The sequence below is a fragment of the Ursus arctos genome, unplaced genomic scaffold (assembly GCF_023065955.2).
Source record: "Ursus arctos isolate Adak ecotype North America unplaced genomic scaffold, UrsArc2.0 scaffold_14, whole genome shotgun sequence".
Lineage (NCBI taxonomy): Eukaryota > Metazoa > Chordata > Mammalia > Carnivora > Ursidae > Ursus > Ursus arctos.
The window spans coordinates 42,365,187-42,392,500 of record NW_026622808.1 but is presented as its reverse complement, the minus strand read 5'-3'; the positions used below and the strand labels follow the sequence as shown (position 1 = coordinate 42,392,500).

Below are 27,314 nucleotides of genomic sequence, written 5' to 3'. Positions count from 1 at the left end.
GCCCTGTACTGTAATGTCTTCTCTTCACCAGAATCTGGTACTTCAGGGGTATCTCCTATGTGTGTTGCATACACTCTGCTATTGTGGGTGAGCCACTTTTTCCTTTAGTACAGTTGTCTGCAATGGCTCTTTGTCTGTTGTAGGCAGGGTTTGGTCACTGTTGTTAGTGGGTCAGTTTGGGGCCACCTTAGGCTTGAATTGTGTCAGACGAGGTGTGTGCCAGAGATGTGGTAGCACTGAACTGTAGGGTGGCTTTCCTTGTGTGGTTCCCTGAGAAGCTTTTATTGGTGGACAGGGCCTGCAGTCAGACCTGGTGTCTGCCTCTAGCCCTCTACTGGAACCACAGTTGGATTGGTGTGTGAGGTTATCTTCCTCTCTTCCTGGGGCAGGAGTCACTTTGGAGTGGTGCTGGGTGCTGTCGGGCTGCCTGCATGATGCCAGGCTTGTGACATGGCTTTGGATGGGCTCTGGTCAAGGGTATATTGGAGGGAGCAGGTCCACAGGAGAACACAGGAGCAGGGTGTGGGGAGCCAGTAAGGTCTGTGCAGGTCTGCTGTAGGGGAAGAGCTACAGCTGCTTGGGAAAGTCTTGCCCAGACTGTGATGGAGAGGGTGGGTCTGCAGGAGAACATGAGGTGGAGTGTGCTTTTGGTGAGCTAGGTGGAGAGTGTTCATTGTGCACTTGTCTGGCAGGTGTCCATGTAACTAGGCTGGAGAAAAGGGGAAGGGAAGTGTGCCCACCAGCCCTTTTGTTCTTGGAGAAGTCTCCTAAAGATCCCTGCTTCTCTAGCAACTGGGTCTGTGATTAGTAAATAAGTCTCCTTTCCATATATACCAGGTGGTTTCAAACTGTGCTTCTATGTTGTATCTCAGCATGGCTGTTTTGCTGTCTCTTTAAGGATGGAGACTATTTCATATTGCCTTCAGCTCTCCCAGAACCATACTCACTGATTTTCAACATTCCAGGTATTAAGCCCCACTGATTGTAAGTACTCATGGAGTTAGGCCCTTCTAGTTTTCAAAACCAAATGTTATGGGGATTTGTCTTCCCACTGTGGGTCCTGCATGCTTGGGGTGCCTGGTGTGGGGGTCTGCTCCTCTTCCTGCTCTATGCCTGCAGCGTGCCTCCCTCTCATGGACAGTCCCATGGGTCCATTTGGTTCCTGACCACTTCTCTACCCTTTCTACCCTCTTAGATATGGTCTCTTCTCTACATTTTGCAGTAGGGAGTCTGTTCTGCCAGTCCTCGGGTCATTTACTGGATCACTTACACTGATGTGGGTATTATCCAGCTGTATCTATAGGATGAGGTGAGCCTGGATCCTCCACTCCGCCATCTTCTCTGGACCTCAGCCTATTGATTTGCATGTTAAACTCATGCAAAATACCCTTACAAACATACCCAGAATAATGTTTGATCAAATATCTGGGCACACATTGATCCAGTCAAATTGATATATAAAATTAACCCTCACAACACTTATAGAAATTTTGGTTTTATTCTTTTTTTTAAGGGTTTATATCAAGCCTACTTCCAAGAAAGGTGTGTATAAGCATTGTTAAGGTTTAACTATATCGTAGAAAGGCACAGGTCTGCTTATTTGGTTCTTAAATTAAATATGCATGGAGATATTTTTTGCACCTTCTCTGAGTATGATATCTGTCTACATTCTTTGTCCATGAAGTGGGAAAATGGGGTCAGGTTGACCGTTTTTTGATTTTTAATACAAAGACATTATGCTGTAAAGATGAGTAGTTTTGAATAGAATGGAATTGTATCTTGTGTACGTTGAACTTCTGCTATTTTAGCCCTACAGAATTGGCAAACTATAGCAAAAGTAAGAAGTATCAATTCAAAGAATATAGTCCATGCTGCTAGAGATTCCCCTCAATGAATATATGCTTCTTAGTAACTGTGAGATGGGAGCTGGGAGTCAGTATTATTCTCCTGAATCTCCTAGTATAAGCATCTTAGTGCTAAGTGTGACTCTGATATTGACATATTCTGTTACACATTAAAAATATATATTTGGCCTATATATATATTTTGGAGATATCTATCTATCTATCTATCTATCTATCTATCTATATCTATACCCAAAAACTCATGCCAACTACTTCAATTCATCTTCAGCAAAAGAAATAGCTATCTTTTCTCATGCTAGGGGAAAGCCTTGGTTGGACCTCTGGAGGAGCTCTGCCTTATTTTATTTTGTAGAGAAATGAAGAGATTTCTAAGAGACTCTCTAAGCTCCAACTTTTAAAAATCCCCAATTTAATATGTTACTGGGCTGTTTTTTGGTGTTGCTGGGATTGAGACTTTCTTAAGAGAAAATGTTAACTGGCAATGTTTTCAAGAGCATTATGATTTTAGTTTAGCTCTTTTCAATGTGTATTTCTCTGCCTCGCTGCTGGAGATTATCTGGAGTGTGAATGTGGGCTTTCCCACTGTGTACATATGTGTATGGGGCTGGAGGGTGCATGGAAAAGTGCTTCTTTGGGACTATCCTTGTGGGTAAGAAAGGCATCAGCCACTTTATCCTTGGTATATAGGAGCACTCACTAAGCCGTGTCCCTTAAATTGGAATTTATTTAAAAAAAGACAAATAGAGTAAATGGAACAACATACTGTTCAAATAAAGAGTAGGTTATATAAATTCTTATTAGTGAAAAGAAACTTATAAATAAGAGAGACACCTTATTTCTGATTTAGAAAGCCTATAGTATACCAGTGCAGGAGAAGAGCTTTTTAAAGACTTTATTGGACTTGGATGGGCATAGGAGGTAGCAGGACCAGGTGTGAGAGGAAAGGGTAATGATAGCTATGATTTACTGAGTACCTATTTTGTGATAGTTACCCAACTCTGGATAACTAAGCGGTGAACAAGACAGACAAGAACCCTGCTTTCCTGGACCTCCCTTTTAATAAAAATGTTTAGAAAGGAGGTGGGGATGGGCAACAAGCCAACAAATGAAGAAAGTAATGAAATGGGATGAAAGCCATTAACAAAATAATAGATTGATATAATAGAGTGACTTGGTGGTAGTGAGGATGCTATTTAAAATTTGTTGATTAGGGAAGGCCTCTCTGAAGGGAAGGCTTTTGAACTGAGACCTGAATGATTTAAAGTTCCATAATTTCAAGTTGCAAAACATTCCAGAGATAGGGAAGAACAAATGCGAAGTCCCTAACATGGAAATGGTAACCAAGTTGGGCCAGTACCCAAGACCTTCGAGTGTAGAACACTGATAAAGGTAGGCTGACCTGGAAGGGCTCATAAGTGGGACTTCCTCCCACTTCTTAAATAGCTCCTTCCAATGAACAGCATGCTGAAGAATTCTGAGTGAGGACAGTGTGAGGTAGCAGGACAGAATAAAAGTGTGGGGGCAGGAGCTAGAGCTCTGGATATCACTTTAGATCACAGATGCTATTGCCTAAAGTTGGAAAAAAGGCAGGAGAGAGAGAAGAAAATGCTTAGCCTTCCCTGAGGAATCACTTTTCCCAATTTAGAGGGGGAGGAAGTGGAGATGAAGGAAGGAGGCTTTGTTGTATAGTGATGCTGCCCTTTAGTGAGAACCAACGTGCTTGAGTGTGGCCCATCTGATTAGGAATTTCTCCTTTGAGGGATGTGGGAGCCCAGGGAGAGAGAGAGAGTGACAGGCCTGGTACCCTCCTCCCCACAGGTATTTTCCTATCTAGGTTAGGTATGAGGAAGTCAAACACATAAAGGATCAGTTAACTTGCCCAACAAGCAAGTGGCAGAAATAGCATTTAAAAGACAGTCTGTTTGCTACAAAAGCGGATCATACTGCTCTTTTTACAGATCAGGATCAATGAATGAATTTTTTATTTCTCTGCCTTAGAAGATTTTATTCATCTCCCAGAGTAAAAAAAACCTCACTTACTCTGGTGAATTGGACCCAATTAATTTCATCATTGAGTTTAGATATTTAGCTGATTTTTAAAATCATCGTAATAATTTACATATATATGTATCTCATTTAGGCAGAAGTCCTGTAGGAATTGGCAATTTTACTCTTTTTGAGTTGAGAGGTAGGAGGCATCCCATTGTTCAGTTTCCATAGAGAGAATTGATAGCAGTCATAAATGGTATGGTCCTCCTATCTGTGCTGGTGTAGGAAGGGCCAAAAGCCAAATACTATTCCTCATCAAAACTTTTCTCTCTTTTTCTCTTTTTCCTTTCCTTCTCTTCCCCTCTTCCTCTGCTTCTCAGCCTCTTGCTCAGGGTCGACTTTTTGTTCTTGCCTTACATAAAAGGTTAATGTGTGCAGTCGGCTCTAGTTATAATTACACGATTTTCCCCTTCAGGAGACAGTTTTGCAACTGATGATAAAAATATTCGGTCTCCATGGGTAACTGTAGTAAATATATTTTAAAAGAGACGTGCTTTCTTTCTTTCTTTTTTTTTATTATGTTATGTTAGTCACCATACAGCACTTCATTAGTTTTTGAGGTATGTTCCATGATTCATTATTTGTGTGTAACACCCAGTGCTCATTGCTGAACATGCCCTGGTATTAAGGTAATACGGATCACCAGGCTAACCCATCCCCCCACCTCCCTCCCCTCTGAAACTCTCAGTTTGTTTCCCGGAGTCCATAGTCTCTCATGGTTCATTAAAAGAGACGTACTTTCTGAGAAGAGAGGCTCTTAATGATATGTCCAAATTTATGACTGGTTATCTATTGCTTTGGTTCCAAATACTGACCCTCTGTGTGTCCTCAATTTCAATTTAAAAATATTTACTGACTTCCCAAGTGTGAAAACACTGAACCAAGTGGTATTCGGGACTGGGGGTCTACTAAATAACATATTGATGTCTGCTCTAAGGTCAGCTTTGTGAACTTCTTGGAAGACAAATGCAGTCTATGCAACATTTTAACTGATAAGAATAAAAATGATGGCTACTGACTTGGACTGCTTACCACATGCCAGACTTTGTGTGTATTTTACAAAGATTACCTCATTTCAGCCTCACAATAATTTAATTTGGTGGGTATTTTCATTCTCATTTTTCAGTCAAGGCAATTGAAACTTAGGTGAAATAACTTAAGGTTGTACTCAAATTAAGTGCCGGAGGCTGGATTTGAACCCCTATCTGTCTAAATCCAAAACCTGGGTGTCCAATCTCCTGAGGACTCCTGGTTAGAACCCTAGGGGGCTGAAGAGTGGCTGTCTTTGGAGAGATTGACCTGGGTTGAGAAAAGGTGCCATAACACTGCTCATTATCTTTCCACGTGATGTTAGAGCAGACGTCTGAGACTGGAGCCCTGGAATTCCAAAGATTTCCTCTTAGTTAACCTTGCTAAAAATTACCTTAGAAAAGGCAGTTGGGTAGTAAAGTTCTCAAGAGTTGCTAAATTTGAAGATGTAAACCCCTGTAAATGTAGAGTAACTGTGCTGAGGGCCCAGGAGAGTATGAAAATGAGGGGGAGACATAAAAGAGATTCAACTTAAGGGAAAGAAAAGAAAGTGAAAATATCTTATGAAAAATAATCGGAAGCAGATTTCAATCAGGAAGCGGAATGGTGAATAGACTCATGCCAAAGGGGAGCCGAAGACAACGATATCTGGGTTAGATCATTTAGGAGCTGCCTAGAGCTGCTGCCATAGGCTCTCTATAAATTTATGATGATGGTGATGATGGTGTGCAGCAGTAAGTAGGAAGTGCAAACTAGGGAAAAGAAGAAAAGAAAGTGGCTGAGTTGCCTTACACCATAAATCCAGGAGAAAAATATTCTCTCTTCATATGTCAAGGGTAAAATTGTGCCTCGAGTTCTCTATTTCATTTGGGATACCTTATTCCCATAAAGAAGCGCCTGGAGGGAGTTCATATGAGGACCAAAAAATGAGTATATCACAAAAATGTCCACTAATAGGAAAATACATTTGACTTTCTTTCTTGCTGTGGTGTTACTGTACGCAGAAATTTGAAGGAAAAGAAGGAAGTGGGGGAAGGACAAGGAAGGAAAAAGAATTACAGTTTCTAGATTTTTGTGCCATCCCATTGCTAGTAAGTGCCGGCGAAAGGGACCTATGGATGGATATGTGGTGTAAGGTAGGAAAAAATGGATTTCGTGAGTTCATGTGCTTTCCTGGTAGCGTTGATAGGAATGCCTTTTTGAAAAAGAAATGGACACTCCTAGTTTGACAGTCTTATGGTTTGAGCCTAATGAATCTTGCTGTGGCTTTGGAAAGAGCAGGCCGAATTGGGGAGCCCATCTGCTGAGATGTGACCCAAGCATAAAGATGTGCTTCCATGGGTAGTGGATTCACCTTATACCCACTCAGAACTCATCCCCAGGGTGAGTTCACCTCTACTCTATGCTTCAAGTATGCAAATGATGGCTGTTCATCATGTCTCCCCGGCCCAGCCGGAAATGCCAGCTCAAAAAGGACAGAAGCAGTTGCCATGATGTTCTCTACAAGGTTTCAAAGAGCAGTGTGTTTGTGGGTCCAATGAAACAAGACTTAGATTAAAAGCCAGCCTATCTACTGGGCATCTGCCCTGTGCCAGTCAGTGTATGTGGTGCTTTTTGTATATATTACCTTATTTACTCTTATCTACTAATATATTAAAGTTATGAAATTTTCATGTTAAAACAGGAGAATAAATCTGTTGGAGGGTTTACAAGGTTACACTTCACCACCTGTCTGGTACGGACTCCTTGGTGGAGACTTGGTAGTCTCTTAAAGACAAGGTAGTTTGAATACCCAGATATGTGTAGGTAGACTTTTCTGTGCTTTCTTTCTGTAGCCTGGCTCAAGTGTTTGTTGCCAGATATTTGTCATCAGGCTTGAATAAACAAAGCAACATAACTCACACCTTGCAGGTGTTTAAAATGATATTCAGTGTTAAGTTTGACTATATGCACCATTTGCCTTAGGCTCTGGCTTTAGAACTCAAATCCCCTCTCTTAAGATACGATCTACTATATTGGTGTCTAGGCTGCTTAGATCTTTGAGAATACCTTGGAGTTTTCATTTACTATATATGTGTATATGTTTCTGAAACCTCCATTCTCTCTTGTTCATTCATGTATACCCTTGCTATGTGGTATATCTTATTGGTGACAGGTTTAATTTACAAACATATAACATATTGGTCTGAAGGGTGATAGATTTTTAATTTAGTTAAAGTGCTTCTTTTATTTTATATGCTTCTTTAAGAATAATAATTACTATGGGGCACCTGGGTGGCTCAGTCGGTTGAGTGTCCGGCTCTTGGTTTTGGCTCAGGTCATGATCTCAGGATCCTGTTGAGCCCCGAAATGGCTCCGTGCTGAGCATGGAGTCCACTCGGAATTCTCTCTCTCCCTGTCCCTCTGCCAACCCTCCACTGTTCCTCCCCCCACTTGCACATGCTCTCAATCTCTTTCTCTCAAATAAATAAAGTTAAAAAATCTTTTTAAAAAAGAATAATAATTACTATGTTATGCTGTGTAGATTTTTAATAATAGAATTCAACTAAAAAAAAAGCATGAAAAGCCCCCATAGTTGAAGTTGTGTCCATATTTTGCTGGGTGATCTGTATAGCAAAGTACTAAAGCCATAAGTGCTTATTGTTTGCTTAATAATCTTATGTAAGATGCTTATCATATAAGTTACAAGGTTGTTCTTAACTTTCTTCTTATATGTTTGTTTTAGATGCATTGCCAGTAGTTTAAAACTGTATTACTAAGCAACAACTGTTGCCTCCCACTGTTGTCTTTTTTTATATTTGATACTAACAGACTTCTATTTTCAGTATGTTGTCATATAAATTTATTAATTACTCACATAGCTTGAGAAGTTATCCCAGACCTTGACCTGTGAAATTAACTAATGGAAATTCATTTAAAGCTGACTGAGAGCTCTTGAAAATTTCTGGGATGATCCAGTTTGTTTCTGGTCTGTGTTTATTACATTTAAAGGAAATCAAAGTTCAGGTATAAATGAATGAACATCAGCACTGGAAGATATTTGTATAACCTACGTAAGTGCTGGGGCCACATGTGGTTCAGTCTTACAATAAGATAGCAACTGAACTTATTGAAAAGTAATTTTCAGTTTTACTTATGTCTCTTCAAGAACTTTGAAAATCGTTTTATTCATTACACAGGGCAACTATTCCTTTTTTTTTCTTTTTTTTTTCATAGAACCAGTTCCTGGTTTCATTGATCTGTTCTATTGTTGTTGTTGTTGTTGTTGTTTTAGTTTCTGTATCATTTATTCCTGCTCTAATCTTTATTACTTCCCTTCTTCTGCTGGTTTTAAGATTCATTTTTTGTTCTTTTTCTTAGCTGCTGTAGGTGTAGGGTTAGGTTGTTTATTTGAGATTTTTCTTGTTTCTTGAGGTAGGCCTGTATTGCTAAAAACTTCTCTGCAGCACTTGCTGTATCCCAAAGATTTAGGACCATTGTGTTTTCATTTACATTTGTTTCCATGTATTTTTTTTTATTTCTCCTTTGATTTCCTGGTTGACCCATTCATTGTTTAGTAGCATGTTGTTTAACTTCCATGCATTTGTGGTCTTTCCAAATTTTTTTCTTGTAGATGACTTCAAGTTTCATAGCATCGTGGTCAGAAAATATGCATGATATGATCTCAATCTTTTTGTACTTGTTGAGGCCTGATTTATGACTTAGTCTGTGATCTATTCTGGAGAATGTCCCATGTGCACTTGAAAAGAATGTGTAGTCTTCTGCTTTAGGGCAGAATGTTCTGCATTTATCTGTTAAGTCCATCTGGTCCAGTGTATCTTTCAAAGCCATTGTTTCCATGTTGATTTTCTGCTTAGATGATCTGTCCACTGATGTAAGTGGGGTGTTCAAGTCCTCTGCTATTATTATATTATTATTATTTTTTTAAAGATTTTATTTATTTATTTGACAGGATAGAGACAGCCAGCGAGAGAGGGAACACAAGCAGGGGGAGTGGGAGAGGAAGAAGCAGGCTCATAGCAGAGGAACCTGATGTGGGGCTCGATCCCAGAACGCCGGGATCACGCCCTGAGCCGAAGGCAGATGCTTAACCACTGTGCCACCCAGGCGCCCCAATTATATTATTATCACTTAGTTCCTTTGTGTTTGTTATTGTTTTATATATTTGGGTACACCCATGTTGGGGGCATGAATAAGTACAATTATTAGATCTAGTTGGATAGTCCCTTTCATTATGACATAGTGCCCTTCCTCATCTCTTATTACAGTCTTTGGTTTAAAATCTAGTTTGTCTGATATAAGTATGGCTGCTCTGGCTTTCTTTTGACATCCATTTGCATTATAAATGTTTCTCCATCCCCCCCCTCCCCCCGCTTTCAATCTGCAGATGTCTTTAGGTCTAAAATGAGTCTTTTGTAAGCGGCATATAGATGAATCTTGTTTTTTTAATCCATTCTGACACCCTATGTCTTTTGATTGGGCGTTTAGTCCATTTACATTCACAGTAATTATTGATAGATATGTATTTAATGCCATTTTATTACTGTTTTGTTGTTTCTGGAGATTTTCTCTGTTCCTTTCTTTGTCACTTTTCATCTTTCCTTTCTACTCAAAGAGTCCCCTTTAATATGTCTTGCAGGGCTGGTTTAGTGGTCACAAACTCCTTTAGTTTTTGTTTGTCTGGGAAACTTTATCTCTCCTTCTATTCTGAATGGCCGCCTTGCTGGATAGAGTATTAGATTTTTCCCATTCAGCATGTTGAGTATATCATGCCACTTTCTTCTGGCTTGCCAAGTTTCTGTTGAGAGATCTGCAGCTACCCTTATGAGTCTTCCCTTATAATTTAGGGACTTCTTTTGTCTTGCTGCTTTTAGCTTTTTTTCTTTATTGCTATATTTTGCGAATTAAATTGTAATGTGTCTTGGTGTTAGCCTGCTTTTGTTGATTTTGATGGGAGTTCCCTGTGCCTCCTGGATCTGGATGTCCAGATTAGGAACTTTTCAGCTATTATTTCCTCAAATAAATGTTCTCTCTCTTCTTCTTCTGGGACTCCTAAATACAAATGTAGTTACATTTGATGGAGTCACTGAGTTCCCTATACATGTCAAATATTCTTAAAATCCCCTTCCATTCTTTTTCTCTTTCTAGTGCTCTTTCACTTTGCACTGCTCAGGAGCCAGGTTCTCTCTTTCACCTTTTTACTTTCATAGCTCTACCATTTCTATTAAGGCTACAGACTTAGACTTTTCCCCTCTTGTTTTTATCCCAATCTTCTAGTTCCATTTTTGTTATCAATCACATTAATTCTGCACCACAAAAATTAATAGTTCTCTTAGAAAGGGAGTGAAGAAAAAAGCCAAGCAAACTAAATTTCTTTTCTGGGGGAATGGAAGGTTTGGAACACTAACATTTTAACCAAATTTGTCTTTAGTTCACTTAAAAAATTGATTAAATACAGTGCTTATTAAATTCATTGTTCATACCAAGCTGAGAATAAAGCATTATTAATTCCTTTGAAAATAAACTCCATGTTCAATGAATTTAATAAATAGGAGAAGTTGAAACCAGAAAGAATGGAATTCATTAATTTGGGACAAATGTAGAGTAGAATATCAGAGAAAATCCTGCAGATCACAAAATTGTAATATAGTTAGTGAACAAATATGCACCCTCAGGGAAAAATGATCAGGGATCACAGAGGACATTGAATAATAAGGCAACTATGTAGCACTAATGAAGACCGAGCTGAATTCAGAAATAAATGAAGAGAAATGGCAAGACTTTTCTTTCCTTCATATTCATCCCGGAAAGACATTTTCTAGCTCTTGTACTGATTTTGTAGGATTCAGGAAAATTTCAGCAAAGTTTGGATGATAGTCACAGGTATGATTAATCACTTTTGAAAAGAAAAAGCTGAAGTGTGATTTTTACAAGAGAGGATGGAATCTGTCTTCACTTGTGGCTTTACAAACTGATGGATATAATAATGAGGCATATTTGGTTAGTCTCTGGGGAAAAAATTGTCACATGACATTAAGTGGCAGAAAACATTTAAAAACATTTTAAAACTTTTTTAATTTCTAATTTTTTAAGCCTATTTATTTAAGAGGGAGAGACAGAGAGTGTGCGTGAGTGTGCACAGGAGCAGAGGGAGGGAGAAGCAGACTCTCTGCTGAGCAGGGAGCCCAAGGTGGGGCTCAATCCCAGGATGCTAGGATCATGACCTGAACTGAAGGCAGACACTTAACTGACTGAGCTAGCCAGGACCCCACATTTTTTTTTTTTTTAATAGACAATGTGTTGAATCACATTCTGGGGAAGGCTTAGGAGATAAGTTTTATTTTGGGGGGGGGGTGGCTCTTAACAACTATGGAGGCAGGAATAAGAATGCTCTGAGTTAATATATGTAGGGTTTTTCCTGCTCTGGAGTCAATGATTTTGTGAAGTATCTTAAAAAATCTATTCCCTAAGATTGCACAAAACACCTTCATTCCTCTTTGTGCATACATGTGATTTATTTCTTGTTTCTGGAACTTACTACTTAATGCTTCTGCTAAGTTCATGAATATTTTAAATCAATTACCTAATCAATAGAGAAATTTTTCTCCTATTATATTTGGCTAATTTAACATTTGGCCAAATCAGAATGGTTGAATAAGATTCTACCAAATGTTATAGCATATCTTTGTAGTTTTTTTAAAAGGTATTTGCTAGGATTTGTATTTCCCTAAAGAGAGTTGAGTTTCTTCAACAAAATCATCCTAAATCACAACTGCTCTTGCCTTATTTTGAAATAAGCAGTACATCTTTTAAATGTGTATAGAAGTTTTATTTATTTTACCATTATCTCTCCCTCTTGATAACTAGGGAGGTGTACATACTTGTGTTAACCCCAGTGTATTAGGATTGATGTAGTCTATAACTTAACCTTATGTCCTGGAAATATGCCATAGTGGTAAGCTTTAAACTAAAACCCTCATATTGTTACCTTCCTTGGATGACAAGAGAAGGATGAATACTGTATCCTTCTTTCTTGTTTATCATGGCATGATTATGTTTTTCTTTAACACCGAGAAAAGGAAATTCATTATTGGTTTTCCTTCATTTCCTTTCAGACAAATGTAGGATTTTTACTAAGCTTGCAAGAATTGTAATTTGGGGGAGTGGCCTGTGCTATCAATAGATAAGGTTTCTAGTTATCCTTATTTATCTAGTTATCTAGGTATTACTGTGTTGGCCTTTTGAATTTCAGTTTGGGGAGTAAATGCTCAAAAGTTTCAATACCCAGCAGGACAAGAACTCATGGACTAAAGGGACTTTCTTCTGGTTGCTTTGGAGGGCAAACTATTTCCAAGACTTGCAAAGCTATTTTGGTTAGGTACACAGAAATCATAACTTTGTCTCTAGGTAGCATTTATAAGGAACTATTTATAGTGGTGAAAGTCTCTCTTTGGATTATGTTTTTATTAACCTTCTTCTATTGGATAGATTTGTGCCTTGATGCTATTTTAACATAATAAGATGGTTGTTTCATTTTCCTTCAATGAGGCAAATAGACCCCACCTTATAAGGCTTTCTACCCTGTGGCATCACCTGGGTACCTCCTAGTCACAGCTTCAGTTCAGCCCCTGAGTCAGAGAATTCTCTCTGGAGTTTTCAGCTGGAGTTTTCCTATCCTAGCTTGCTATCACATTGCCTGGAGAACTTTTTGACTCCATTCCTACTCTTGTTTTAAACCATATTCCCTTCTTCCCTGACTTTCTGGAGGCAAAGCCGATGCTTAGCCCGGCTTTGGAATGCCTGACTACAGGGCACTCAAATGCAAATCTCTGGTGCCTCTAAGATAGTATTCTGCCCCATAAACCTTCCAATCTGGAGGTCAAAGTAGTGGGGAACCTTAAGTTCTTAGTGGTGCTCCTGACTTTAGGTACCTCAGTGGAGAACCATGTCTTCCCAGCTGGAATGGGTAGCAGGGTTATAGGGATGTTCCCCTGCTCCTAAATTACCCACCACCTGGAAAATCTTTCAGATGACTGAAGCTAATGCCTTCTCCTTTAGATATTTTGCCCATGTTAATTTGAGTTTTCATTCTTTCAGGTTCCGTGGACGCTCATTTTTTTAAACGCCTGTCTCCTCTGCCTAGCAAGGTAAAAAAGATACATAAAAGCTCATTTAATTTCTCCAGATTTTTTAATAGATTTAATCAACTTTCTCATTCACCATTTGAATATGAAAGACTTTTTGAATATCAAAAATTTCACGTACCTTGAAAAGAAGCTTATGTGTGTCCTTGGCTGCCTGGTTGATAAAATGACTTTGGTGAGGGAGAATGTTAGCAATGTATGAATGAAAGATCCTGATTTGGGTGTTATTTGGACTAAGGTAAAAGAGAAGTCACACTCTGAATTATTTTTTTCTTTGGTGGGAGATCAATACTGTCTAGACATGGTCTCATTATGACTTTGCATTGACTAAGGCAGACTCGGTCAACAGTGGGGCTGACATTCCTGTAATCAGGCTGCTGGTGGGATATTTGTGTTGCCCGTTACTACAGAGAACCTTGGATTCACTGGTGTCCACTTTGTGTATCCCAGCATCATCCCTCTCAACTGTAGGGTTAGCCTAGATGACGGCATATGCCAACTCCTAACTTTTTTAAGAGTCTGAATCCTAGAAGTCCTGGAAGCTGCTCTTTAGGATTTTCTAGCATGTTTGGTGATAGTTGCATAGGGCATGAGAGGAACTTTGGAGCATTTGAATCCTCTCTGGTCTCTCAAACATAAAACTAGAGACAGTCATACGACTCACATGTAGAGGCCTCAGCCCACATCTGAAAGCCCAGCTATGTTCCCTGTCATACAGCTGCCTCCCCATTAATTTCTACAAATAATACCCTCACGGATGGAAATGTCACCATTTTTATATTCAGACTAATTCTCATTTATAAGAAATTTTCATCTATTTGAGTACATTTTTAAATTGAGGAAGTACATGATTCTTTGCCTAGGAGCAGAACTTAAAAATCTTGTCTTCTCCCTGTTAGATATTCTGACTCCTGGCCGTGCTGCTCTGCACAGCATCTTAAATCCTTCGTTTGTGGTTATTTGTTGGCATTTTGCAAGAGAGTGAAGCAATGTCTGAGCCACTAGAGGCCAGAGGTGGCCCAGCCTGACTGGGTTTCCAACAGTGGAATAAATGTGATTTGTCTAGCATCTTTACTTTTAAACTTTGGGAAAGATGACCATAGACTTTGAGAAATAATGCTGATTATATAAAGGATTGCTCATGATGAAAGATCTCTTTCTGGAAATTTAAGTGTTCTAGTATATTAGCATTATTGATCATTCTCTTTCCACATAGTCTACAGATGATCTTAGAATCCTGAAACTATTATTCTTCCTTGTCTAGTGTAATTACCAGAACAAGGAATAATCTAATTAAAAGACAACAAGAATGTGTTCTAATTGTTATAATAAATTATGCTAATACTCAATGCATTTACTTTTCAACAGGAATTTATTTAATGAGTTGACAGCCTGTCCTTTATTGCCACAATCTTAACTTTCATTTTTCCTAAACAAGACAACTTACAGTAGGATAGTAACTATCCAAGAATCCGTTGAGTCGTTAAGAGAATCTAAGGTCCCATGTAGTACATATGGATGAAGAAATGGGTCTGGAGTTTTCTAGATGAAATAATTACCCAAGACGGAAGAAGGTGAACTAATGACCAGTAGAGTCTATAGTAAAAATCAGTAACTGACTGTGGCACTGAAGACAATGGGCTTTTCATTTGTGTTTTAATTATCAAGTGTAGTGCTTCATGATAATATGATACTAACTCGTGTAATTGTGTTTGCTTAATTTTGGGCGTTTTATACAAATCTACTAGACACCATATTGTTTATTACATGTATGAGATGGTGCCTTCATTAAAGTAATGTCATGATGAGGCAAAAATTCAGGAAATCACTTTTGATAGCCCTTATGTTTTCTACAGAAGATGCCAGTCTCCCTGCTGATTTAAACATAATTCAGATATAGTGTGTTGTGTAACTGTATGAGGAAGGACTCAGTGCAGTATGGGAAAAGATGTCAAGAAGGATCTGAGGAGAAATAAAAATCTGTGTAGAGAATGGAGGGACGCATACAGATCAATTCTAAATAAATACAGCCACTCAACATATTTGAGAAAAGCAGATTCCCAGGTTGATTCCTTGTTATTCTCCCTTGACATAACGATCTTTGAAATTTAATTAACAAGCCTTCAGGTAGAAAGGGATATCGGTACTTAATCGAGACTAGAAAGTGTTTTTGGAAGGGACATTTTCTCAAGATAGGAATTCTGTGGGAATAATTTTCCACTTTTGAAAGATTAATCCATTCAAAGTGTCAAGTTCATCAAGAAGTATGGGGCTGGCAACACATGCAGATTCCAGTTTCTACTCCTGAAGTTAACTCACTTAAGAATAGCAGCCACCGAGACAAACCAAAACAACATGCACAGCATAAAAGAAATTAGAATTAAAAGAAAATGATCTTCAGTGGCAAAGGAATGCAAGCAAATTTCTTCCCATTCTGACGTGCATCAGTTAAACAGGTTGATGATTTTTTGCCTGCTTGCTCCCTGTCTTAATATTCTAGTTCACTTCTTCATTTTCAAGGGGAAACTTTCATATGTTCTTTTTTCTGTTCTAAAAAGGTGACATTTCTTTCAAGTCCACCAGGCTTCAAGATTTCTTTCCTTTAAAGGAGGCTGAGTTCTATAGAGCTCCTAACCCACCTGAAGACCCCTCACCACCAGGTCTAAATTAGATCAAGTACCCAGGTGGGTCTGACCTACCTTGTTTCCAAGGCATGGACAGTGTCTGCCTTTGAGAAGCAGCATGGATGGGACACTCATTTCTTTTCTCTCTCTCTTTTTTTTTTTTTAACTTTGACAATTTTTTTTTACTGTGGAAAAATATAAAGAACACAAAATTTTCCATTTTAAGCATTTTTAATATGCAATTCAGTAACATTAAATATGACTTTTTAAAATGATTTGAACTGAAAAGGAAATAAGCCTGTGCTCAAAGAAGCACTTATGTTGTGCATAAAGATTTTTTAATTTGTATCCTGCTTTATATTTGTTTCTACCCTTGCTGAAATTAATTATTACCAAAAGCGTGTGCTAGTTATAACCAGTGATACCTGTCTATGTGAAGCCAGAACAGAATTCCATCTACATTCTAGAAGAGACTCTAGATGCTCCTAGTGGGTTTGGAAGGGTATGTGGCTGGGGGTCTGCATAATAAATGGTGGCCATGTCTCTCTCTGAAGGTCCTGTGGGCATTTTTGGAGCTCAGAGTATAAATTTGACACGTTGTACATAAATCTGGTATTTTTTTCTCAGCTGCTGGCATTGGAAATTTTTGTTTAGTAAATAATGCAAAATACCCGTTAATATTTTGACAAAAACTGACAAAATCTGGGGAATTCAAAGCTACAGGGAAGCTGAAACTTGTCACGTCACTGAACATGCTGCCATCTAGCCATTGACTTGGGCCATGCTACTTCACTCACTGATCACAGAGACCCCGAAATCATTCCACAGGCAGGATGGAGCATGTTTAAAATGGGGTGCAGGAGGGAGGGGCTCAGCTGAGTCTTCTATTTTTATCGGCCCTTAACACTTCCTACCAGTACATAAATTAAATTTTGATACCTATGAGAATAAAGATAGTGTTAATAATTCATTGAAAATCTACATTTAAAAGCATGTAATACTAGCAGTCATTGTTTTGAATATTATGTTCACCAGTTTCATCTATTTGGAAGTTCTCTGTGGTACCTAGAATAAAACTTAAACTCCTTAGTAGAGGATGAGGGCCCCCTGGCACTCCCCCACTTACCTGTGTTTCCCTCTTCCTCTCCCCTTATTCCTACGAATGTTCTGTACTTCAGCCTGGCATTACTTCATATCATTTCCCAAACATGCTATGTTCACTTCTCTTAGGCTTTTGCACATCTTCTCCCTTTGCTTGGAAACTCCTTGAACTACTGAACCTTCAGAATCCAGCTCACACATCTCCTCCAAGAAGCTTCTGCCAGTTCTCCCAAACAGTGCAGCTCATTCTCTCTGTGTCAGCACTCTGACCATTACAGACTTGCATTTTTGCTCTTAAAATACGTAATTATTTTTACATGTCTACTTCTCCTGCCAGAATCAGAGTTCCTTATAGCCTACTGACATTTCAACTCAATAGGATCCAGTTTATATATATATATATATATATGTAGCTTTCCCTACATCTCTTATTTTTGAGTTTCTACTAAGACCTAGGAACTTAAGGCTTTCAAGTACTGAATGAAAATGACAGTCCACCTGGTGTTAACTCAGAATCCTGTAACCAGTGAAAACATCCTTCAGGAATGAAAGGGAAGTCAACATATTCTCAGTTGAAGGAAAACCAAGAGAATTTGTGACCAGTAGAGTTACTCCAAAAGAATGGCTAACAGAAAGGAAATGATTTAAAAAAGAAAAAAAAAAAAAGGAACCTTGGAACAGAGGAAGGAAGAAAGAACACAGTAAGCAAAAATATTGGTAATTAGGCTTATTTTTTTCCTCTTGAAATTTCTAAATTATGTTTAAAGATTGAAGCAAAAATTACAGTACTCTCGATGTGCTGCAAATGATTGCAATATTTAAGGTAATTATAAATGGAGACAGTAAGGGACATAAAGGGAGGTAAGATTTCTATAATTTATTCAGAGTGGTAAAATGACACCGGTCATTTTATACTCATAAGTTATGAATATATAATATAATACCTAGAGCAACCACTATAAAAGTTATACAAGGAAATGTACTCAAAAACACTTTAGATTCATTAAAATAGAATTCCAGAAAATGTTCAGATAACCTACAAGAAGGCAGGAAAACAAAAACAGAAAAACACAATCCAGAGAGAACAAAGAGCAAACAGAAATAAAATGCTAGGCTAAGTCCTAAAATATCAACAATTACATTAAAGTTAAATGGTCTAAATATATCACTTATAACAGAGATGGGCAGAGTTGTTTGAAAAACATGATCCCACTATATACTGTCTATAAGAAATTCACTTCAAATATAACAAAAGAGGCAGATTAGAAGTAAAAGGAAGTAAGACATATATCATGCAAGTATTAATTAAAAGAAAGCAGGAGTAACTGGTTCTTCAAAGAAGTTAATAAAATTGACAAACATCTAGGCAGACTGACAAAAAAAAAAAAAAAAAGGACAGAAGATACAAATTACCAATATCAGGAATGAAACAGGATATCACAGTGGGCCCAGCAGATATCAAAAGAATAATAAAAGAATGCTGTGAACAGCTCTACAGATGTAAATTTAACAACTTAGAAAAAATAGATCTCTTTCTCAAAAAACACCAACTTCCACAATTTACCCAGTATGAAATAGATAGTTTGAATATATATATTCCTATAACTATTAAGGAAATTGAATTCATTTAAAAACTCCCCCAAAAGAAATCTCAGGCCCAGATGATTTTGCTGGAGAATTCTACCAAACATTTAAGGAGGATTTAACATCAATTTTACAAAGACTCTTCCATGAAATAGAAGAGAATACAATTCATCTTGTGAAGCTAGTATTACATAGACACCAAAGCCAGGCAGAAACAATATAAAAAAAGAAAACTATAGATCGATAATCCTCATGTATATAGACACAAAAATCCTTAACAATATATTAGCAAATAGAATTCATCAAAAAAATAGACATGATAATGAATAGACCATGGGCTCTATTCCAGGGATTCAAGGCTAGTTCAATATTAAAAAGCCAATCCATGTAAGGCACCATATTTATAGACAAAAGAGGGGGAAAAAAAATCACATGATTTTATCAATTGATGCAGAAAAAGAATTTGATAAATTCAATACTGATTTATGATAAAAACTCTCAGAAAAATAGGAATAGAGGGGAACTTCCTCAACTTGATAAAGAGCATCTTTTTAAATTACCCACAACTAACATTATACTTAATGATGAAAGACAGAATGCTCTTCAAGTCCGGAAATAAGGCAAGGATGTCTATTTTTGCCACTCCTGTTCAACATAGTGCAGGGATTTCTAGTCGATGTAGTAAGGCAATAAAAGAAATAAAAGGCACACAGATAGAAAAGAAGAAAGAAAACTGTCACTACTACTGATGACATGATTTTCTACTTGGAAAATCCTAAGTGATCTAAAAAAAAAAAAAAGCCTCTTAAAGCTCAGTGAGTTCAACAGGTTGTAGGATATAAGATAAATTTTAAATATAAGTTGTATTTCTGTATACTAGTGGTGAACAGGTAGACACTGTAATTAAGAATACAGTGTATAGGGGGCACCTGTCTAGCTTAGACAGAGGAGTGTTCGACTCTTGATCTCAGAGTCCTGAGTTCAAGCCCCAAGTTGGGTGCAGGGATTACTTAAAATAAATAAATAATTTTAAAAAGAATACAATTTATAGTAACTCAAAACTATGAAATTCTTAGGTATAAATCTAATAAAACATTTACAGAACTTACAGGCAGAAAATGACAAGATACTGAAGAAAGAAATCATAGAAAATTTAAATAAGTGGAGAAACATACAATGTTCATGATTTGGAAGTCCCAACCTAGTAAGGATACCAGTTCTCCGCAAATTGATATATAGGTTTAATGTAGTTGCTACCAAAATCACAGCGTGATTTTTTTTTTTTATGTAGACAGGATTATTCTAAAATTTATATGGAGACGAAGGAACAATATTGGAAAAGAATAAAGTGGGAGCAATAGTCTACCCAATTTCAAAGCTTATATGATAGCTACTATGTGGCTATTCTTGGAGTGCTAAACACAGACATCAGTGGATCAGGATAGGGAGCCCAAAAAGTAGATCTAAATGAATATACCCAACTGACTTTGGACAAATGTGCAATTTCCCTCAATGGAGAAAAGAGAACCTTTTCAATAAATGGTCTTGGAACAGTTGACAAAAAAGGCACCTAAAACTTAATCTCACACCTTATATAAAAATTAACTCCACTAATGAATCATTGAACACTACATCAAAGACTAATGATGTACTATATGCTGGCTAACAACATAATTTAAAAAATTAACTCAAAATATGTCATGGACTTAAATATGAAAAAAATCCCATAAAACTATAATGCAGTAAGATGAAAACATAAGAGAAAATCTTTGGAATCTAGAGCTAGGCAAAGAGTTCTTAGACTTGACACCAAACATCATACATAAAAGGAAAAAAAAATGATATATTGGACTTCATCAGAAGTAAGACTTTTGCTCTGTTAAAGACACTGTTAAGAGGATGAAAACACAAGCTGCAGACTGGGAGAAAATATTTACAAACCACATATCTCACAAAGCACTAGTATCCAGAATACATAAAGATCTTTCAAACTCAACAGTAAAAAACCAAACAATCCAATTAAAAAATGAGCAAAAGTCATAGACATTTCACTGAAGAGGTTACACAGATGGCAAATAAGCACATGAAAAGATGTTCAACAGTATTAGCCATCAGGGAAATGCACATTAGAACCACAACGATGTATAACTCTCCACTTACCAGAATGGCTGAAAAAAAAAAAAAAATCCAGTGATAGCACCAAGTGCTGGTGAGAATGCAGAGAAACTGGATTACTCATATAGGGCTGGTGGGACTATAGAGTGGAAAATGTTAGTTTCTTATAAAACTAAATATGTACTTACCATACTCTTGGGCATCTTTCCCAAGGAAATGAAAATTTATGTTCACACAAAAACCCGTACACAGATATTCATGGAAGCTTTATGTGTAATAGCCAAAAACTGGAAATAATCCAGATATCCTTCATTGGGTAAATGATTAAACAAACTGGGGTATGCCCATACTATGGACTGGTACCCAGCAATGAACCTTTGATGCATAGAGACTACTTGGCTGAATCTTCAGGGATTTAGGTTGAGAAAAAACAAAGCCAGTCCCAAAAGACGACAATACTGTATGATTCCATTTATAGAACATTCTTGATATGACAAAATTATATAAATGGAGAACAGATTTGTGGTTGTCAAGGGTTAGGGAAGGGTAGGGTAGGAGGGAAATGGTTGTGGCTTTACAGGGGCAGTAAAAGGATCCTTGTGGTGATGGAAATATTCTGTATCTTCACTGTGTCAATGTTAGTATCCTGGGTGTGTTATTGTACTGCAGATTTGCAAGATACTACCATTGGGAGAAATTGGGTAAAGGGTACATGGAATCACTGAGTTTTTTCTAACTTGCACGTGAATCTCCAATTATCTCAAAATAAGATGTTTATTTTTAAAAAGGAGAGGGAGTCTGGACAAAAAGAAAAGGGGAAAATATAGCTGAATGTAATTGTAGAAGCTACCTTAAAAGGCCAGAGACTGGTTTAGAAGGTGGAGGTGGGGAGTTGAAATCTAAACAAAAATTCCAGAAAGGGTCAGGAATTAGTAGCATTATAAATTGATGAAAATGAGAGTGAGTGAATATGAAAAGAATGTTGAAATAATAATACATGGCTAGTAGATCCCCAAAGTCCTCCCCTACCCTGCATAGCCTGGGAACTGCTTCTCTCATCCTCTTCTTTCCTGACCAGGGAGAAGACTGAAGGGGGTGAATCACAGGGTCTGAGACTGGGGTTACCAGGCCAAGCTGAGGACAGGGGTATGATGATGAAAAGAGAGGTATTAAGTGAAAGTCTCCATAATTGGGCTCCCACGCTTTCCTACTTAGATCCCAGAATCTGTTAATTAATGAGAGGCAGGTTTATAAACCTGAGGCAAGAAATTGGAAGACACTTTTCTGGGGAATTTGACCAGCCCAAGAACACAGACCTAGAAATACTAACCATCAGGACTTCCTTCAAGCCAATCACACTAAGCCTACATTGTTCAATATGGTAGCCACTAGCAACATGTGGCTACTGGGCCTTGAAATGTGATTAGTCTGATCTGAGATGGGCTGTAAATGTGAACCACACTGACAATTTTGAATACTTCATATAAAAAAAGGAAAATATTTTATTAATTTTTATTACATGTTGAAATAGTATTTTTACATATTGGGTTAAATAAAATATTAAAATAATTTAAAGATGGGGCACCTGGGTGGCTCAGTTGGTTGAACATCTGCCTTCGGCTCAGGTTGTCATCCTAGGATCCTGGGATCGAGCTCCATGTGGGGCTCCCTGCTCAGCGGGGAGTCTGCTTCTCCCTCTGCTCCTCCCCAACTCGTGCTCGCTCCGTTTTCTCTTGTGCTCTCTCTCAAATAAATAAATAAAACCTTTTAAAAAAGAGTTTAAAAATGAATAACAGACTGCATTTCTCCCAGATAGAAAGCAGAAAAAACAACTTTTATGGAGTCTCAGTGTTTTTATTAGTAAACTTAAAGCAACACGGTATTAACACAAAGGGAGCAATCAGCCAGGAAACTGAGAAAAAAAAAAAGTCCTAGCCACATACATATGATATGTGTGATGCATTTTTCTCTAGCTATTTCCTTTTGGAGTTGCTGAAGCCAGAAGTAGGCAGGCCTCCTGGATACACTTATGGATTGTTTCGTCCTCCTGAGTTTATCTTAAAGTCTGGATAAGGCTGACATAGACTTAGGAAAATAACCAAGGTCCTTCATGTATCAGTAGGAGTACGTCCAATGTGTAGTGGTTTGTTGAGTGAGTCAGTCTGTTTGGATTGGAATCCTAGGTGTGCAATTTAGTAACTCCCTGATTTAAACCAAGTGACTTTCTTTGCCTCTATGTCCTCATCTGTAGAATGGGACTAAAAATAATAGTGTTCTTTAAAAAAAAAAAAAAGAAAGATTTATCTATTCATTTTAGAGAGAGAGAGAGCAATCCCAGGACTCTGAGATCATGATCCTAGCCAAAACCAAGAGTTGGGGGCCCAACTGACTGAGCCACCGAGAAGCCCCCAAAATAATAGTATTCTTAAGGTCATTGTGAAGATTGCATGATTTAATGTGTGAAAAATGCTTAGTGCCTGACACATACTAAGCATTGTATAAATGTTATCTTTATTATTGCTGTGGGCTAGTGGCTCTAATATCATCTCTAATCCCTAGGACGGCCTCTGAGGAAGTAGTGTTATGAGAATTGGAGGCTTTGAGAAAAACAAGAACTGCTCTCTTGGGCCATAAAGTCATTTCCATTATCCATCCTAACTTGTGTTATAATCGTAGCACCTCACTGCTGAAAGAAGCCTTGTATTTATTTATTTATTTTTTTTAAGATTTATTTTAGAGAGAGAGTGCGAGGGCAAGCATGAATAGGAGAGGCAGAAGGAGATGGAGAGAGAGTTCCAGGCAGATTCCATGCTGAGCGCAAAGCCTGAGCTCAACGGGGAGCTCGATCTCACAACCCCCCGAGATCACCACCTGAGCACAAACCAAGAGTTAGTCGCTCAACCGGCTGTGCCACCCAGGCACCATGAAAGGGGCCTTTTATTATTTTAAGATTTTACTTATTTATTAGAGAGAGTGAGAGAGAGCAAGAGCGGGGAGGAAAGGGAGGAGCAGATTCCCTGCTGAGCAGGGAGCCTGATGCAGGACTTGATCCCAGGACCCTGGGATCATGACCTGAGCTGAAGGCAGATGCTTAACCGACTGAGCCACCCAGGTGCCCCTGAAATAGCCTTTTAGATCATCCTAAGAGGATACTGAACCTGTCTGCCCGGTGCATGGTTAAGGGCTGGGCTCTGGGGTTGGGGAGTCTTGTGTTCAAATCTTGACTCCACCACTCAGCACAGTCGGGTGGTGCTGGATGAGCTACTCACCTCCCCTCTCCAACCTGACATCGTGAGAGTTTCTCCCTCAGAGATCGTTATAGGGATTGCATTAGATAATGCATGGAAAGCCCTTGGCATGCTAAGTGCTGTGTAATTGTTAATTTTTTATGATGTGATTTTTATTACAAATATGATCTAACTCTCATGAGCTAGTTAAGTGGTAGAGCTACAGCCGAAACTCTGGTAGGCCTTTTTATTCAGTGCTCTCTCTTCTCTACTTTGCTACTTAATTGGTTAGTTTTCATTCATCCTTTTAGAGTCTACATTTCTAAAGTCAGAGTTGTTAGTGAAGATTTTATAAGAACACTTTCCCAGAGTTTTTTTTGAACTGCCAAGTCCAGAGACTTAGGATGTAGCTTGGTGCTGAAGTAATTGGCTCTCTTAGTCTTGCATTCTAAGAAGTTCTCCTAGGGTAAGGTTGAGAACCATGAGAGGAACTCTCACATTTGGGTAATTGCTTTCAGGAATAAGTTGCCTTGTGAAAACATATGTGATTCAGCTGCAACTCCTTCCTTCCCTCACCACGCCGTTTTTGAAAATCTCATGATATATCTTCACAATCTTGTTTTCTGAGTTTCCCCTTTTAACTATTGCCTCAAGTACCATCGCTTAATATTATTTTCTTTTCAATTTATCAACTAGTTGGGGAAGTGATGTACTTGGTAGCATGAAGAGTTTCTTAAGAATACAGAAACGATTTAATCTTAGGAGGATGCAGAAATGATTTAATTTTCTACCTGTCAAAGGTTTGAAGCATCATGAAACTGGTGTTTGCCAGGTACTTGAAGAAAAGGGTACACAATTTACTGCCACTACATTACGTCAACAGCCAGTTCGTGGTTAGAGATTAATTCAGAAAGCCTCATTAATATGTTGTGCTAATGACAAGGATGACATGTTCCAATACCTCCTTCAATGTAGTGTTTGTTGTTTTTTATGTGTGTGTGAATTGGATTGATTTGGCCATGAACAAGACAGAAGCCTAAAGCACTCTAATATCTAATAGGTGTCTTCTAAATTTCTTTTAAATTTGTACCCTTCTTCCTGGTTGTTAACCACATAGATTATTACTATGGTTTCATCTCCCCAGTGTGGAGTTTTGATATAAAAGGACTAACAGTTCTTTTCCAAAATAACTGAGAAAACATCAGGAAATAGAATTGCACAAGTATTTCAATTTTGTCATAAAGAAGCTTACCATGTTCCCGTGTTATTTAGACATAAATTAAAACCATGGCATTATCTTGCTTTGACTAGCATGAGAGTAAGAGAAATGTTTTATTATAAGGGCCTCGTTCCCTTCAAAAAATCTCGAAGGATACCTTAAATTTCTCGTACCACTTTCTTCTTGTGGTTTCCACAGTTGTTTTGTTTGGTTAATGAGCTGCTTCACAGTGACAATCATGCTAAATTTTTCGGCTACTTTTTCAAACTCTCCCTCTCAAACTGGAGATTAGAGAGAAATAAGAAGTTTCAGACACACACACACACACACACCCGCCCATAACTGAATCCAAGTTGAGCTAGGTAAGGTTTGTAGTCTTCATTTATCCACATACCAATCAGAAATTATTGAATGCATTTCATTTAGAATCTATGTGAAGTACCGTGAAAACTTCAAAAGGTGCTTTGGACAGTTCCCAGAGCTCAGGAAACTTGCCCTTCTGTTCCTGTTTTACTTTCCCTTCCTTTTCCCCATCCACCAAGTCCCCAAAGAATTTGAAACTGTTTACTAAATTAAAGGTAGTGGACAAGCAATAGAACAATTAACCATAAAACAGAAATGTGACCATCTTTACTGCCGTAAGTTGGCAGGTCCTTGGAATGAACCAAATTTGATTGTAAGGCTCCTGGACCCTAAGGCAGAAAGGGAATTATTTGGCTTATATAGTATTCCTGGTCTCACAAGAGAAAGCATTACAGTTTTTCTATGCACATGGAATCTCTTGGGAACAAAACTAAAGGTAGAATTCTTGGTTGTAAATGCTGACTCTAGTGCATTTTTTAAACAAAGGAATAAGGTAAGACTCCGGGCATGGATCACATCTGCTTTGCTTACTGTTATGTCCCAGGGTTCTGCAACTGACTCTTGGGGGTTATTTGATACATAGTTGTTTAATTAAATTAAACTATTCAATGTAGAGTTTTACACTAACTTTTAATAACAACGAAGACACACTGTATACTCTCTGTCTTTGAATGTTGTGTTCTATTTTCCTAGAATGCCAGCCTTCCACACCGTGTTTAGCTCCTTCTCATCCTGCAAGCCTTGCGTTTAATTCAACCTCCTTTGTTTTAGTATCTCTTAGAGCGATCTCCTCCTTTCCTTTAGACCTATTGGCTCAACTGGAAAAGATACACTCCCTGGGGGAGTCTTTGACTTGGGTGCAGCTCCCCTAAGAGCCTCTACGAGTTAATGTTTGATTTTGATCACCTTAGGAGCCCACAACCTAGCGTAGTACTTAGAGTGACTTATTAGATACCCAGTAAATACTTTTAGTGAATGTAAGTAATTAATTACTAAACAATGCAGTGATGTGTGCTTCTAATGAACTTTGAATGAAAATGAGGATAATGGATGAAAATGTAGATTCTGTTAAACATAAAAAAACTGGTGGTAACTACTCTACTGAATTCTAACCATGTTCCAGGTCCTCTGCATAAATTGTCCCCCTCATAACTCGGTGAGGAAGGCAAAGTTACTGTCTCCATGTTTCCCATCCAGGAGAATGAGCACGAAGGTTGACAACTGGATAGAGTCATGTACTTGATTGGTAAAGCCCAGGATTCAAACGTTCTTATTAACCACGATGCAAAATTGTCTCCCTAAACTATTTTACTAAAGCATCCTGATGTTTATGTCTGGAGACACAAAGTGATAGTATCCTCCTGTGTCCTGAAGAATGTGGTAAGTCACCTTGTGAGAGACGACCCCCCCCCCCCCCCCCCGTGATTTCATTGTGAGGCTTCAGCTGTGTTTCTAGCCAGGAACAGAAAACGTAGAAGCAGAGGCCATACAATTCTTTCTTTTGTTCTCAGAGGATGGGTGTAGGATGTCTGTTTTACCCATCCTCTGTGGTGTGCAGCCCCCTTGCCGAATGCCCTTTGCCGCAGCTCCATTCATAAGGAGTTATCACATACTTCATTTGTTCATTTAAAAATCCCATGTTTATTGCAGTGCAGAGCAGCCACATTATTATAAGTAGTTAGACAAATTAAATGATTTTGTGTACTAGCTCTGAAAAGTCTAATTTCCATGTGCAGAATCATCACCAATTCAAAGGCACAAAAATAGCACATTTACATTGGTAACTTACTCATAGTGTTCCCTTCCTACCTTTTTTATTTTGTTTTGTTTTGTTTTGTTTTAATTGTTAGAAACCAACTCAAACCTTACCTGTAGGATGAGACATATGAGGATAATATTTAAATATTAGGGCCTTGATGGGGTGAAGCCATTAAGGTAAATCCAGCCCTGTACTGGTGCCTTCTGCCTCCTCAGTGCGTTCTATACAGAAGTGG

The 27,314-nt window shown here is 38.2% G+C and overlaps 1 protein-coding gene across 5 annotated transcripts in view; it reads left to right on the top strand.

Moving 5' to 3' along the window:
• Positions 1-27,314, top strand: part of FHIT (fragile histidine triad diadenosine triphosphatase) — a 1,391,990-nt gene that overhangs the window by 351,686 nt on the left and 1,012,990 nt on the right. For 4 of the 5 annotated variants that reach the window (XM_026500340.3, XM_026500338.4, XM_057311857.1 and 1 more), the window contains one exon: positions 13,041-13,090. The exons of the other annotated variant lie outside the window; for it this stretch is intronic. The gene's annotated coding sequence lies outside the window, so the exon portion shown is untranslated. The remainder of the gene's footprint in view (positions 1-13,040; positions 13,091-27,314) is intronic. 5 annotated transcript variants of the gene reach the window in all.